The sequence below is a fragment of the Callorhinus ursinus genome, unplaced genomic scaffold, assembly GCF_003265705.2.
Source record: "Callorhinus ursinus isolate GAN/ISIS: 27379988/994484 unplaced genomic scaffold, GSC_fseal_2.0 scaffold11, whole genome shotgun sequence".
Lineage (NCBI taxonomy): Eukaryota > Metazoa > Chordata > Mammalia > Carnivora > Otariidae > Callorhinus > Callorhinus ursinus.
This window is the reverse complement of record NW_027397073.1, coordinates 46,403,063-46,419,507: the sequence shown is the minus strand read 5'-3', so window position 1 is coordinate 46,419,507 and position 16,445 is coordinate 46,403,063. Positions and strand designations below refer to the sequence as shown.

Below are 16,445 nucleotides of genomic sequence, written 5' to 3'. Positions count from 1 at the left end.
TCATATGGCCCAACCTAAGCGAGGATCATTTGTAAGTGGGCCAGTTTAATTCTGTCATTCCTGTAGATGGAAGAGAACAGGATGGATGGAAGCAAAGTTATATCTAGGATGCTAATTTAAGCCCCCTAGTCTTTCCTTTGTTTGTCCATAGCTCCCCCAGTTTCTATTTCCCTTGTGTCATATGCTGCTTTCTGAAAACCTGGGCCCAGTCGTGTAGTCCAAGCCTGCTCCACCCACAGTGGCCTGAGTTCTAATACCATCTTTGCTTCTCCTTAGTAGGCCAATCTTCAGCCTTAGGAGGATAGAAGTCTGACTAAAATTTTCTTGCACTTAGGATGTGAATGACTAATAGCTTTATTTCACATTATGTAGCATCATTAATGTCATTCACAAATAACTGGATTCTCTTCTCCTCTTGGGCATGTGGTGAATCACCTCTTCATTTTTTCCATTTTAGATGCAGTCATATGCCTTGACTTAGCCAATAAAATGTGCGTGGAAATGACACATTGCTTCTAGGAAGAAGCTTTAAGAAGGGTACTATTGAAATACTTCCTTTCAAAAGTGGGGGTTATTGTGAAAGTGTGTGCTAAGATGATGCCCCTGCTGGATTCCTGAGTGACTGCCAGGAACAGAACCCCATGCCAGGGCATCACGCATGTCCTAGCCATAAGGTCAGCACAGTGGACAGGGAAGGAGATGGTCTAATCCCCATGGTTATTCAGGAACCCAAATTCCTTGCTTTGGGTTGTCCCCCTGGGACAGGGTTGGGAAAACTATATGTAGTCTGTGGGCCAAATCCAATGTGTTTTTGTAAATAAAGTTTAATTAGAACACAGGCACATTCATTCATTTACACATCGTTGATGGTTGCTTTCCTAATACAAGAACAGAGTTGGGTAATCACAGCAGACACTGTATGGCCTCCAAAACCTAAAATATTTACTCTCTGGACCTTCATAGGAAAGAGCTTGCTGGCTTCTATTCTAAGGTCTTGGAGGTTTCCCCTGAATTCTCTGAGTCTGCGTAGCAGATGAAAGAAGAGAGAGAACAGGGAAGATTGTATGGAAACTTTTGTAGCCCAGGCTTGAAGGTGGAGTATGCCACTATGATCTGCATTCCAACATCCAGAACTCAGTCACCAGGCTACATCTCACTACAAGGGAGACTGGGACATGTAGTCTAGCTGCGTGTCTAGGAGGAAAAGGCAAATAACTTGGTGAACAATCTCTGCCAATTTCTGCAAAATCTGCCAACCTGTGTGGACAGTTCAGCTGCTATGCTGTCTCTAATCAGCCTCCACTGGGGCAATAGCTGTTGCAAATTAGAAGAGACTCCTCTGCTCTTGCACTAAGCTTCCTTGCTCTGATCTGCTATAGTAGTGGAGATTCATTCCTCAACCCTGCCCTCACTCAGTGATTACCCACACATTCCAGTTCATAGTGAGCAGTGTTGGGTAGGGTCTCGCTGAACCATAGATTTCATTCTGTTCCAGGGAATGCACCATTGTTAGAGCAAGTTCTGCATCACAGTGCAAGAAACTGAAGTCTGGTGCTGGGAATGTTTTGATCTCATACTTGAAATGCAGAACATAATGGTATCAATCTCTGAAAATCAAATGAAATCTTGTGGGAGTAGGTTAGGTCCAATGAATAAAATTATATAAAACAATTTCATACTTGACATTTACTGAGAGGGGCTTAACTTTTCCTACATATTTTAGTCTGTTCAGCTGGCATTATTTATTCATGTCTCTTTCCCCATTTGGTTCACAATTTATCTTTTGGGAGCCCAGAATTAAACTGTAAAAATGTATATATGCTAGATACTGTTTTATGTTCCATCAATGGAGAAGTCATCAAAATCTCTAACAGAATAAGATTCAGCCTATTACAGGGGTGATTTAGCTGAAATAAAATGTAATGTTTAACTCAGAGAAGCTGGAAAAAATGAGATTTAAGAATATGGAATTGAATAATCACTCGGTGAAATGACAGTGGTTTCTTTGTCAATCTCCCAGTTGAAGGAATATTAGGACATCAAGATTATGAATGGCCAGAACCAAATGAGGATTCACGATAACCCAGCAGGACAAAATTGGCTTCTGATTCCAATGATAACACATTGTTCCCTAACACTGATAGAGTTAAATAAAAGAAATTCAGCGTTCCACGTCATAGCCTTTTGTTGCTCTGTCATATTTTGCAGTAGGGAAAGAATTAATGTATAACAAATTAAAAAGAAAAACACCAACCCTAAAGAACAGGGCAGTTTCTGACACAGACCACTGTGACTAAATATTTCATCTGATGTTTCATAAGATGACGGGAAATTCATGCACAAAAATGTGAATGAGAGACACTGGGGAAGGAAGTTAGAGAAGGAAAACCCATAGAGTGAACGTGGAAAAGCAAAGCTCAGGGTATCTGTTTCGTAGGGCTGATAGAATAAATTACCATGAACTGAGTGGCTTAAAACAACAGAAATTTATTCTCTCACAGTTATGGAGGCGAGAAGTCTAAAGTCAAGGTGTCTACCGGGCCCTGCTCCCTCTGGAGGCTCTAGGGGAGGATCCTTCCTTGCTTTTTCCTAGCTGTTCATGGTTGCTGGGAATCCTTAGGTCTCTTTTGCTTGTGAATGTATCACTCAATCTCTGCTTCCACTGTCACGTGTCATTCTGTGTGTGTGTGCACACATGTCTTCTCTTCTTATAAGGACACTCATTGTATTGGATTAGGGTCTACCCTGAGTCAGTGTGGCTTCATCTTAACTTGATTATATCTGCAAAGACCTCATTTCCAAATAAGGCCACATTCACAGGTTCTGGGGCCTAGGATTTCAACATATTTTTTGGGGGGAAGGGGGACATAATTTAATTCACAAGAATCAGTAACTGAAGTCATCTATGATAGTGTCATAAGATGGGTGGAACAGTCCACAGTCCATCAGGAAATGCCACTTGGAACCCTCACACAGAATGCAAAATGAGGGAGAAATGGATTTTTAGTTGGGACAATGGCAGTACTGATGGACACTTCTAGCACTCTACACCAGCCATTCTAAGAACTTTACATTGTCTTATCTTATTTAATTCTCCCAATGATCCTATGATATAGGTGATTTTACAGATAAGGAAATTGAAGCATAAAGATGCAAATGTGGAATTGAGAAAAAAAACCCACTAATATAACGGGAACCGAGGATTTTGGGTGGCAGGAGAACTCAGGTGGGGCCGGCCAAATGCATCAAGAGCAAAGAAAGCTGCCCTTCCAGAGCACTTTAGGTTACTAGCAAAGCTTCCTTGACTGGAGCATCCCCACATTTTGGATTTTCCTGCATACTTGGGGCTGCCCGACATTCCACAATAGGAAATTTATTCATTGAACCAAAGACTTAGATCCCAGTCAGTTTTGAAGGGATGTTGGATTTTTTTTTTTCTTTGAGAGAGAGAGAGAGAGAGAGAGAGAGAGAGAGAGAGAAAGAGCACGTGAGCAACGGCAAGACAGAACAGGGGCAGAGGGAGAAGGAGGGAGAGAATCTCAAACAGACTCCATGCCCAGCTCAGAGCCCAAGGCAAGACTTGATCTCACAACCTTGAGATCATGACCTGAGTGGAAATCAAGAGTCAGATGCTTAGCCAACTGAGCCACCCAGGTGCCCCAGGGATGTTGGATATTCTGTCATAAACTCTTTGAGTCTGTATTCAGGAATCTCAAAGACTTGGTATGTATTGCTCAGACCACAGAGAATGAGAGATGACCTGTCAATATATTCAATATATTTACTCTCCCCACCTGCTGAAATTGTCTTGAAAGAGGGATCTTTTGGATGATTATAGAGGTGTGTGTGTGTGTGTGTGTGTGTGTGTGTGTGTGTACACATTGTAAGTCCAGAGACAATAGATTGTCAATAGATTGTCATGATTCAGATCTCAGTCCTGGACCTGGATGACCTACATTCAAATTCTAGCTTTGCTCTCTAAGCCTTGTGACCTGGGATGAGTTATTAAAACTTTTCTGTGCCTTTGTTTCCTCATCTATAAAATGGGGATGATAGTAACATTGTCTACCTCAAAGAGTTGTTGTGATTAAAAAATATCTTAACATAGGCTTTAAAACAATGTCTAGTATATAGTAAGTGTATATAAGCACTTGCTTTTATTATTATTTATGTGTTATGGATGAGATGAGTAATATATGAACACAGGAAGAAGGTTCTAGAAAATGCACATCAGGGACAGAAGTTGAGGGATCATTTTCATTTTACATGTGGGTACTGTTGCTAGATATACCTTTAGTTTATCTGAAACTCAATGTCATTTCTGGTGCCTAAAGGTATCTGCCAGCCCCTCAGGACAAAACTCATCACTCTGTATTGCTGCTTTTTATCTTTGATCAACATATCACAAAATTTTATGCTGCCTAAGAAACAGAGTTCAAAATATTTTTCTCTTCTGAGTCACCAGGCTCTCGGGCTGCGTTTAGCATTTCCCTCCTCTTGCAAAGACAAAGGAGGATAAGGGTGGGTGTCCTGGTGCAGGCTTGATCTCCTGTGAGCTTATCAGCTCGTTATTGATTGATGATAGTATTTCATGAGGGGGTGAATCATGATAAAGTTTTTTAGTTCTGCTTCTCTGAGATGAGTTTGTGTATAGAAACCGATCGTCTGTGGGATCAGTCCTCAACCCTTTCCCACCCTGAAGTGGAGATCCCATCACTGCTGGGGGTTTTGAGGAATTCCATACTCCTGGCTGCCACTGAATAGTAAGTGCTTTTGGAATTTTATTTTATTTCAAGCGATATCATCCACTACTATCATGATTTATTTTGATGCTCAGTGACAGCACCTTCAAGTTGGCTTCTGTATTGCTTTGACATGTCCTTTTCATTTTTGAACTCTTCCTTACTTTCTGGCACAAAAATAATATTCCAGGAGCATCTTTTCCTTTCCCTGCCCCAGTCCTGGAAACAGACTTTCTTTCAAATAGCCCTTGGCTTCTTTTGGTGGAGAACAGCGTTCAGAAATCAAGATCTTAGTTCCAGACTTTTTTTTTGAGTTTAGGTATGAAATCAATCCATGGTCTGTGAGAAATCTAGAAGAATTCTTGTTCTGCATAAAGAATTCTGACCACGACTCTGGCCTTCCAGGAGTAAATACAAACCTTCTGGAGGCCTGTTGGTTATGGGCTTTCTCTGACCTTCCCCTCCCCCAACTCATTCCCTGTTTCCTAGGACAGCCAGCCCTCCTAGGGCATCAGCACTAAAATCTTTCTACAATCCCTGAAGCTTCCTGCTGGTGTGGGTTTCAAAGGCAGCAGAGTCAGTGTGGAATTAATGCAGAGAGGTTGAGAAAGAAAACCTCAAGCCATGTGACAGGACCTCAAACTGTTGGGGAACAACAAAGCAGCTAAGCTGATAAAGAATTGGGTGTTATTAAGAGGGTTTATCTTCATGTTTTGAAGTCAGAGTTTTGAATCAAAAAGCACATTTCTCTTTTGCAAAATATTTAATATTTATAAAGGATTGGCTGTGTGCCAGGCACTTTTGAGCTATGCACCCTACGTGAATTATCTCATTTAATCTCCATGGTGACATTACATGGTGGCTCACTTGCATCCCCATGGAAGCACAGAGACATTAAGTAGAAAATGATGGAATTGGGATGTGTATCCAAGCAGACTGACTTCAGAAACTGTCATTGTGCTGGACTCCCAGTCTCATGCAGAGGGTGTGCTGATGAAAAGGTGGGCACTGATCTCTCGGCACCAAGTGCAGGCATAAGATGAAATCACTTCTGGTAGGATCTTACTAGAAAGCAGAAAACAATGTTACATGCAGTGTGAGAGGAAGTCCTGGAGGGCAGGGTTTCTGAGTCCGTCGTTAGTAAGTAAGGAGGCCACCGATTGTGAATAAGGGCACACAGATTTTAATTTTTACTCAACATTTTTTTTCTGATTACTATAGTAAAAATACATTCCCATCTTGGAAAATTTGGATACCCTGAAAAATACAAAGGAAAAAGATTTCCTGTAATCCCATTTCTCAGATATAATTATCCTTCATATTTTAACGTTTTTTTCTATGTGTCTTCACTTGAGATCCCAGTGTATAAAAATTCTCTGGTTTGCTTTTTTCACTAAATCATATAAGCACGTTCCCATGTTGTTAAAAGCTCTTCATAAACATTTTTAAAGGCTGCATAATATTCCCTTTTATTAATGTAACATTATCTCCCTAACAGTTTCCTTAACGTTATGTATTTAGGTTGCCACCATTTCCTAATTATTAAAACAAAACAAAACAACGAACAAACAAACCCTTGTGATAAATATCTTTGGGCATATACTTTGGTCTATTTCAGATTATTTTCTTAAAATAGAGTCTTAAGAAATGACTTTATTACAATATGGATATGTTAGTTATTATTTGAAATAGTTTAATAATTTATTTTTAATAAGTAATATAAACATGTATAAAATACAAATTCAGAAGACCCAAAAGGTCATGTAGTGAAATCAAGTCTCCTTTCCACTCTGTCTCCCAGCCACCAAGAATCCAGCCTCAGTTTCTTGCTTTTTCTTTCAGAGAAATCTTTTTATTATGAGCACATATATCCTGGCGGTCATTCCATGTCGTATAAAGAGATGAATTTTTTCTTTTTTTAAAAAAATATTTAATTAATTTTTTTAAAGGACTTATTTGAGAGCATGCGAGAGAGCGCACACGCGCATGCGCCGGGGGAGGGGCAGCGGGAGAGGGAGAAGCAGACTCCCCGCTGAGCAGGGAGCCCCATCCTGAGCTGGGAACCCCATGCAGGGCTCCATCCCAGGACCCTGGAATCAGGTCCTGAGCCGAAGGCAGAGGCTTAACTGACTGAGCCATCCAGGTGCCCCTGTGTTTTTCTTAATAGCTGTGTAATATTTGAGTGTCTCTTGTTGATGGACATTTACATGAATCCTAATCTTTTCCTACTATATACAATGCTGTATTGACTGTCACTGTGTAGACTTTATTTCCCACTGTGTAAGGTACTAGGAGTGGAATTGTTGGTTAAAAGGTATGGACATCTAGTGATGCTTGAGTGGCTCAGTTGTTAGGCGTCTGTCTTCGGCTCAGGTGGTGATCCTGGGATCACGCCCCTCATCAGGCACCCTGATCCTCCGGAAGCCTGCTTCTCCCTCTCCCACTACCCGCCCCCTGCTTGTGTTCCCTCTCTCACTATGTCTCTCTCTGTCAGATAAATAAATAAAATCTTAAAAAAAAAAAGTTATGAACATCTAACATTTTGATAGGTACAGAAGTCTCCCCTTATCTGGGGGAATAGATTTGAAGCCACCCAGTGGATGCTGACGGTAGTACCCAAACCTATACATACTGTTTTTTCCTAGACATACAAATCTATGATAAAGTTTAATTTGTAAATTAGGCACAGTAAGAGATTAACAACAACTAATAGTAAATAGAATAATTATAACAATACTCTCTCACAGTATCTATCTTATTGTACTATATTCACCCCTCTTTTGTGATGATGTGAGCTGATAAAATGCCTATGTGATGAGATGAAGTGAGGGGAATGCAGTAGGCACAGTGACGTAATGTTAGGCTGCTATCAGCCTGACCATACATCTGGGGAGCATCATCTGATTCCAGACTGAGGGTAACCGAGACTGGAAGGCAAAACCATGGATAAGGGAGGACTACTATATTACAAAATCATTGCCATTGAAGTTATATCAATCTATGTTTCTACCAGTAATGTGAGAGAAAAAGAGTCTGTTTTCTTATTCTCCCTATGTATCATGAAATGTTTTGATCTTTGCCAATTTAAGAATTTAAAATGTTATTTCATTGTAGTTTTAATTTCTTTTATTTTGGGTGAGGTTGATTATTTTTTAATAGACACTTCTTATTTCCTTTTTTGGGGGTGGGCTATTTTGGGGAGTTGTTTTCTTTTGGGTTTTTAATTTTTTCCTTATTAATTTGTCAACATTGTTTTTATATTGATGACATTTAAGCTCTTTGGTTGTGATATTATTTGCAAGCTTTTTTGTCCAGATTATACTTTCAGTGTTTGCTTTTGTTTTTGCCATTCAGAAATGCTTTTTTTTCCCCAGAAATGTTTTGTGTGTATGGTTGTCTGTATCAATTTTTTTATTTTAAAGATCTTGAGTATTATCATACATACAGAAAGCCTTTCTATACTTGGAGATTTTAAATATACTATTCTCTTTTCTTTTGGTACTTTTATGAGTTTGTATTTTATACAAATTTTTGCTAAACCTAAAATTTATTTTTGTGTAAAGATAGGGATACAACATAATTTTAAAAAAAATACATAATCAATACCATTTGTTGTATGATATAAATTTCCCCATTATTTTAAAATGCCAGCATTACCATGTATTCAAATTCCCACATATATTTGGGCTTATTTTTCATTTTTCTATTCTGTTCTTTGATCTTTTTTTCATGAACTGTACTTTAAAAATTTTCTAGATTTATAATATATTTCAATTCCTGGCATAGCTGGTGTCCCTTCTTTATTATTCTTTTTCAGATTTCTTTCTTATTTTTTGGGGGGACACTCTTATCCATTTATATTTTCCATAGAAACATTAGAATTACTTTGCCTACTTTTCCCCTTAATCCTGTAGTGTTTTCATTAGAACTGTTTTAAATTCATTGATTAATTTGGGAAGAAATTTTATTTTTATAATTTGATATTCTCTATTTTGGAAAATGGTTGCTTTTCTATTTGTTAATTGTCCTTTTGCCTTCTAGCAGTGTTAAAACAATTTATGTAGATTTTGCACATTTCTTGCCAAATTTATTCCTAGGCATTTTAAAATCTATTTTTTTTTTTTGCTATTGCAAATGGGGTCTTTTCTTCCATTTTACAATATAACTGGTAGTTGTGTACTAAATATATGATGGCTATTATATATACATAATAATTTTGTTGCTAGACATACTATGACTCGTTCTTGGTTTTAATACTAGTTTTGCAATAAGTCTGTTGGCTTTTCTTGATAAACTGTTAGACCACTTCAAATAATGATAATTTTACTTCCTCGTTTCTCATTTTTTATGTGTCATTTCTTTTTCTTATCTTGTGGTAAGATTGATATCTCCAAAATAATGTTAAATAGTAGTTGCTACAAGGATGTCTTTGTTTTATTTCTCATTTTACTGATAGTATGTATAGTTTTTCTCCATTAAGTATGATGGAGGTTTTTGGGTTGAGAGAGACATATTGTATCATGCCAAGGAAGTATCTGTGTTTCCTATTTTGTTAAAATTAAAAAAAAACAAACCAGATAGTGAAGTTTTCAAATATCCTTTCAACAGTTGTGGATACTGGTGTGAGTTTTCACTTTTGATCCATTAATGGATTTCTTGGTAGTTTTAGAATAATCCCAGTGGTATGGATATCAAAGAATCTTGATCCCTTCCACTAACTGGCCTTGTAGAAAGACTGCACTGGTTTATAATCCCACCACAGATGTATCAGAACACCTAACAAACAAGTCTTGGGGAGGTGATCAGGGGTCTTTTGTAATAAAAATTTACCACTAAAGGGATGAGGGGACCTCTTTGCAACACAGCAATAACAACAGAAAATGTTAAAACCCACCCACATTGAAACATGATGCCTTGGGTTTATGAAAGAAACACAGTTTCTTTACCTATAGGAAGAATTAGGCATATTATTCAGGTATGCAAGAAACAAAATCCAACTAACATGAGCACAAAAAGCAATGTATTGGCTCATGTAACTTGGAAATCTAAGAGGCTAGATCTGACTTTGGGTATAGTTGGATCCAAGGGCTCCAACATTATTACTGAGACTGATTTTCCTGTGTTGGCCCTTGGCTACCTTTGTTGACTTTATGCTTAGAAAGAGGTTCTCCGCATCAAGGCAAACATGGCCACCAGCTGTTCTAGGTTTTCATCACCCTCTACTGTTCTTGAACTAAAGGGAGATACTCTTCTTCCTAGTAAAAAAAACAATTCTTGCAGAATAACTATGGCTGTGCTATGTCACAGGTCCACATGTTTTCCAATTACTTTGCCTAAGTTTTGATTGATTAGCATTTGTCTCTGCACCGGGAAAGCTGAGCAGTCACAAAACCATAGATGAACAATAAAGCAGTTGAAGCAGGACATACAAGGAGTTTCATGGTATTAGATAAAACCTTCACCCTGGATCTTGATAGAAATGAGTATTTCCTGTTCGAGTTATGAAAAAAGACACTATGATACTTTGAATGATCTGAATAGCCTCTAAAATTATAATATTCTTATCTTCTTTGAGCCAGATCATGGGAGGCCAGCATCCTGCTTATAGATACTCTGAATGCTATTGAAAAGCCCGTTAAATGAAATATACAAACCCGTGGCAACAAGGGATCGCCATGAATTTGACTGTTATCTGCATGAATTTGACTGTTATCTGCAATACTTTGTGGTGTTTTCCTCAACAGTGACAAAGAAAATAAATTGAAATTAATTGTTTTCAGTTGATTAGCTTTATGGCAATATGCATATACTTTGGAGGTTAAGGATGTTGGGAAAACAAGCATCCATTGAAGAAGAAATTGCATGGGAAGCCTTGGAAGAGGAGAACGCACACACACGAGTGAAAGATGCCTTGACAGTAATGGGAGTATTAAGGGTTGGATTGGCCCTTAAATTGTGTTCATTAAGTGTTGTATGTGTTTTTTTTTTTTTTTTTTTAAGGTTTATTAAGACCCTTGAGGGGAGACTAATGCCTTTCAACACAGAGAAATAAAGATGCTCACTTAGGACTATAACTTGTCTCCCCTGAGTTTTTTTAAATGTTATTTTTGACACACTTTTTTGGCATTTTGACATGCTGCTGTTACAAATCCAGTCACAACACAGTACTTCCATTAGACAAAAACAATATTGTTCTTTTCTCTAGGCAAAAGAAGAGTTTGAATTGAGATATGAATTGACTTTCCCGAACTCTTCAGTGAAGAGAAAGAGTTGAGGAGATAAGATTAAGAAGATATTTGTGTGATAAGAGGAGGCTAGGTCCCTACCTCGTCCTCCAGGAACCCCATCTCCACCAGCTGAGTGGCCATGAGGGGCAAGATCCCAATAGCAGCACATCTTTGACCTTGTGCTCAAGCATTTTGGAAAGCAGAATATTTCACACAGGTACTGTGCATTTGCCAGAAAAATGGAGGCAGTTTGGCTTCTTGCCAGAGAAGAAGTTTTGAGTGTGACATCTCAAGGTTGCCGTCCAGACGACTGGAATCTGAAGTCTTTGACAATAGTTTAGACAGACCTTGGGAAAACTTGGGATGTAGAGAAGCCATTTCTGCAGGGTCTGAGGGCTATCTAAGCTCTGATGGCTACTCTCACCCCACTCCTCAGTCTCTTCTCTTCCTGCCTTTCTCTTTCCCTTCAATTTCCCCTCATCTGTATGCATAATAAAATAAGAGGCACCAAGTTCCATACACAAGACATCCACAGCAGGTGTCTGGTCCTGGTTAGGTGGAATCCTAGGGGCCCTTGAGCCCACTTATACCTCTCACACAGTTAGACCAGGAGAAGTGTCCTTAACTCCCTTGAGCTTCCATTTTTCAATTTACAAAACGAGGATAGTTGTCTTTACCTCATGGGGTCACTGTGAGGCTTGATGCACTGGCCACCACGTTTAGAACGGAGCGAGTGTTCCATCAATGTTGGTTTTTCTTTTCTCTTTTTCATTTATTTGGGGGAGAGGAGGTGTAAACTTATGAAAAAGTGATTGCAGACCCCAAAACTTCCAATCTAGACCTTCTTCATCAAGACAAGGTATAACCATGGCAGCTTAAAAAAAAAAAGTGTTTCCTGTGGTGATGCACGTGCTACTTTACTCAGTAGTGGCAAAGCAATAGTCCTTCAGAAATGTATACAAGCTGGTTAAAGAAACGATATGAATTAGGATAAGTTGACTGAATTAAATGAATAAGAAGGAGCTCATGGAGGAGGAGCTTAGCGAGGTTGTGCAGTAAGACCACCTGGGCTCAAATCCTGGCTTTGCTTCCCACGCCTTAGTGAGCTGTGTAATAACCTCATTCTGTTTAGCCTGCCTCATTCTCCTCCGTGTATGGGCATGATAATAGGGGATGACAAGATGAGGTTGAACGGAGGTCATAAAGAATACAAAGCACGCAGACAGGCATGGTATATAGTCACTTAACGTTAGCTGTTACTAATAATACAAAATGCAAGAGTGAGCAAGGTTGGCTCTTTACACATTTGTGAGGGTAAAAGGACAAGGAAACAGACTTTAACGCAATTCAGGGTGTTTCTCCGTACAAGTACTGACCATTCCAAAAGGTGTTAGGGCATTTGGGAGTTTGCTGTTTGGAAGGGATTTGACCAATGGCTAACAAGCCTGCTTCCCCCGCCTCGTGCTGTAGATCAGTGCCAGCTCTGTGCACGAAGCATTACTCATACTGTCTCTTCACACAGCAGTTAACCTTACTTGTCACTGCTTCCGGTGGGAGATCAAGTGCATTGAAATTATGGAGGTGGCACAATAAATCATGGTCACTTCTTGACATGGCCAGACAAAGCAGCTGGAAAGAGTCTCACCACAATGTCAGCTCAAAGTTGAAATTCACAGTTTTAACATACCAATTTTCTCTCTTTTTTTAATTGTCATCTTGATTTTTCCCTTCTTCCCCCAAGACTCAGATGAGTGAATTGGAGATTGATCTTGGCAGCTTGGTGGGTTAATTCACCACGCATGGTTTTGCTTTCTTTCTTTTTTTTTTTCCTCCAAATGTGAACATTATGACTTGAGAATGAAATAATTGAGCAAACCTAACAAGAGGTTGTGAAAGAACTGTTTTCACCCGTGAAATCTCAAGTTTCAGTCTCTCATTTTCTAAAGACAAATTCCCTCAGGCTATATCCTCAGGACTTAGTGGTGCCCCTGGGACCTAACAAGCACTTATCAAATATTTGTGAAATGAATGGATGGCAGTTCTAGCCTTCCAGCTTTCTCTGGCTTGCTTTGGTTTCTCCTGTTCTTTATCGAGATCTCCTCAACTGATGCCTCAAGTGTCTCCCAGGTATCGAGTATAAACACTTCCAGAAGAGTTGCCTTCTGGGTTTCATTCTTTTTCTACTCCACTCAGACCCCAAGATGGAGGACTTGAACTACACACTTGCCCTTAGGAGGGTTTAGAATCCTGACCCATCTCTGTTCAGTTATGCTTTCTTGGCTCCTAATACTGGGCCATTGGATTTTATGAAAGCTATAAATCTTGCCCTAGAAAAATGCATAGACACAAAAAGCACACATGGTTTGGCACATGAGTTTTTGGGACCTTTTGGGAGCACATTCTTGGGTCCAAGATAAAGACTTTTGCAATTGCCTTTTTAATTATGGATAGCTGGTACTATAGGGCTCTCCTCTCCTGGAGGGCAGAGGATCTTTCTCAGTGGCTCTTCATTTCTCTATCCACTGCAGTAGGGTTTCTCTGCAAGAAGGGCAGAGGTGCCCCAAGGGCCACTCCGCTGCCAAACCTCATACCCAATCCTGGGTCACATGAAAGCTCGGTGCTGACTGATGTTATTGTCCGCTCTTCTTCCGGCTCTCTTTCCTTGACTTTTGCAACATCATTCTTGGATTCTTCCTTCTTCATTTCTTTCCCGGCTTCTCTTTGCTCTACCCTTTGCTCGTATATCTAAGGACTCTATTCCTAGTTTCCCTTTCCTCACACTCTACATCCTCTATCCGAGGAATCTCATCTCTGTTCATGATTTCAAACACTACTGCATACTGATGGCATCCAGATGCATGTCCCAGCCCAGACCTCTCTCCTGAACATTCCACATCTCTTTCTCTGTATCTGCCAGTGGGATGGTCCACTGAGATCTATGGAACCTTGCGCTCAACATATCCATTAAAGGAAGAACCCTTTTTCACTCTGATGTTTTCTTCCAAGGGCAGTCGTACCCATTAGCATAACACTGTAGCCACTCTCTACTCTCCACTTTGGAGAGGAAATACCTCCCTGATTGGTGAGCTGTTCTCAGAGAGCTCGTGCTTCTGATTGCTCTTGACCTGCAGCAAGCTTAGTGGCAAAGATCTGACATCAATCAGAGGAACCCAAGGGCACCCCGTCCTCCCAGAGTGGGGAAGGTGGATCGAATTCAGGGGCTCCATATTAGAAAGTCCATTTGCCTGCAGGTGTACCTATGTTCTAAAACTTATTTGGAATAGAGGGGGCAATTTGATCTTCTATTTGCTTTGTTCTTTTGTTTTATTTACTAATGGTTCAGAACTTCAAGAGCTTTTTCTTGGAAAAGGCATATACTTGGCTAGAGTACATGGGATAGAGTAGGAATTTCAAATGCTAATATTACCCTAAACTCAATTAATCATGTTCTCATATTTTTTTCTCTGCAATTTGCCTTTCCTTTGGTTTCTTTTGTTTTTCTTAATGCCAGACCTGTTTTTTTTTTTTCCCCCCTCTCAGTGGTCTTTCTAGAACTTAGCTACCTGCAAGAAAAATTTTCTGAAAACACTCTTAACCTATGTTCATTGAAAAACTGGGAGATTTCATTCAGGTTGCTTATTCTGTCTCAAGCACAAAGGACATATGGATTCTTTTTAATTTTCCTGGAGGGAAGGAAAAACAGACTTCTCAGTCATGACTGTAACCCATGATTAAATGAGTGAAATTTCCCTAAGTATTGTGAGGCAGTACAAAGGAGGTAGAAAACATGGTTGTCATGGAGTTTATCATTAAAATAGAAGGATTGAGTAAACAAAAGATGCATAAAATCACAAATAATGCTAAAATATTAAGATAGAGAGGAGATCTATACATAGGAGATCAGGAAGGATTTCAAATGGAAATGGGAGAGCAGGCATGATTGGATGGGGTGGGAAGGCTGACCATGTGTTAGTTCTTAGCACCTATTAACTACTACTATCAGCATTCATGGAGCTCACTGTGTTGTTGGAGTAGGTCAGGAGACCTGACTTACTCTTGCCTCTTAAGTCCAAATAAATTGCTTTGTACCCCAAGACCTCTTAGTTTGAGCTCTGCACTGCTGCTGGTACTATTTTGGATGTCTTGGTGGCTTACTGTATATATATGGACCTGGTTTCTGTTTTGTTTAATTCTTTCTCAGGCTTTATAGTATACATCCTGACCTAATTACAGCAGGTATGAACTCAGTCCATAAACAACAAGAAATATCACATTCTGTATTTCCTTTAAATCAAAAGAAATCCATCTCTGAGCCCCTATTCCACAGCATTGTCTGGAAATTCAATATTGGTCATTACCAAGGCTCTCTGCAGACTCCCAGTACTGAATTTTGCAAGGGACTTGGGACTTGGAACCTAGACATCAGGGAAGACCATCTAGTCATTGGCCACCAATCTGTTCCTCACAGAAACTGTTGGTGTCTTGATCTTTAGCTTAGGATGCTCTGTTCCTTGAGTATGGTGCTTACAGAAGAGGAATGATGGAGGAGGGTGAGGGACCTCTGGGTTTAAGTCTGTCCTTCTTAGTTATCCCACAGAGAGACTCCTACTACATTTTATCACATTAATGCCCACCAGACTCACACACCCCTCTCTCTATTCCCCCAAATATATTTCTCTGTGTTTGGGCTAAGTAGTGTCCCCCCTCCCCTTTCCTGTTTTGAAATCCTACCTGCAGTACCTAAGAATGTGACTGTGTTTGGAGGTAAGGCCTTTAAAGAGGTAAGCAAGTTAAAATAAGGTCATCAGGATGGGCCCTAATCCACTATGACTGGTGTCCTTATAAGAAGAGAATAGGACACAGACACAGAAGGGAGACCATGTGAAGACAGAGGGAGGAGAAGGCAGCCATCCTGTAAGCCAAGAAGAGGGGCCTCAGAAGAAGCCAGCCCTGCCTGCATACACCTTAAGTTGGAAGCTGAAGCCTCTAACACTGTGAGAAATTAAAGTTCTGTTATTTAGTACCACCCATCTGTGGTATTTTTTTATAGTAGCCCTAGCTGACTAATACACTTTGTCCCTTAACAAATTAAAAAAAAAAATTTTTTTTATTTATTTCAGAGAGTAGGGGGAGGGACACAGGAAGAGGGAGAGCGAAACTCAAGCAGTCTCCATGCTGAGCAGGGAGACTGATGTGGGGCTCGATCTCATGACTCTGAGATCACAACCTGTGCGGAAACCAAGTGTCAGATGCTTAACTGACTGCCCCAACCAGGCGCCCCCCGCCACCGAATTTTTTTTTAATTAGTTTGGGATTTTTCAAAAGGCAGAAGAGCCATTGGCTTTATGTAGCTTCTGCTTTGTCTCTTACATTTCTATGGAAAGAAAACAGTAAGGACAGTGCTACTTGGAGGTAGCGTAGAGGAGGCGAGGAAGATGTACCGAGAACCCGGGCACATTGGTGACTTGGTAAGTTT

General features: G+C 39.8%; 1 long non-coding RNA gene across 1 annotated transcript in view; it reads left to right on the top strand.

Annotated features, from left to right (window-relative positions):
• Positions 1-4,651: 4,651 nt before the first annotated feature.
• The window catches only part of LOC141373687 (uncharacterized), a 134,223-nt gene continuing 122,429 nt past the window's right edge, over positions 4,652-16,445 (top strand). The window contains exon 1 of the long non-coding RNA XR_012379935.1: positions 4,652-4,763. This is a non-coding gene — a long non-coding RNA (uncharacterized lncRNA). The remainder of the gene's footprint in view (positions 4,764-16,445) is intronic.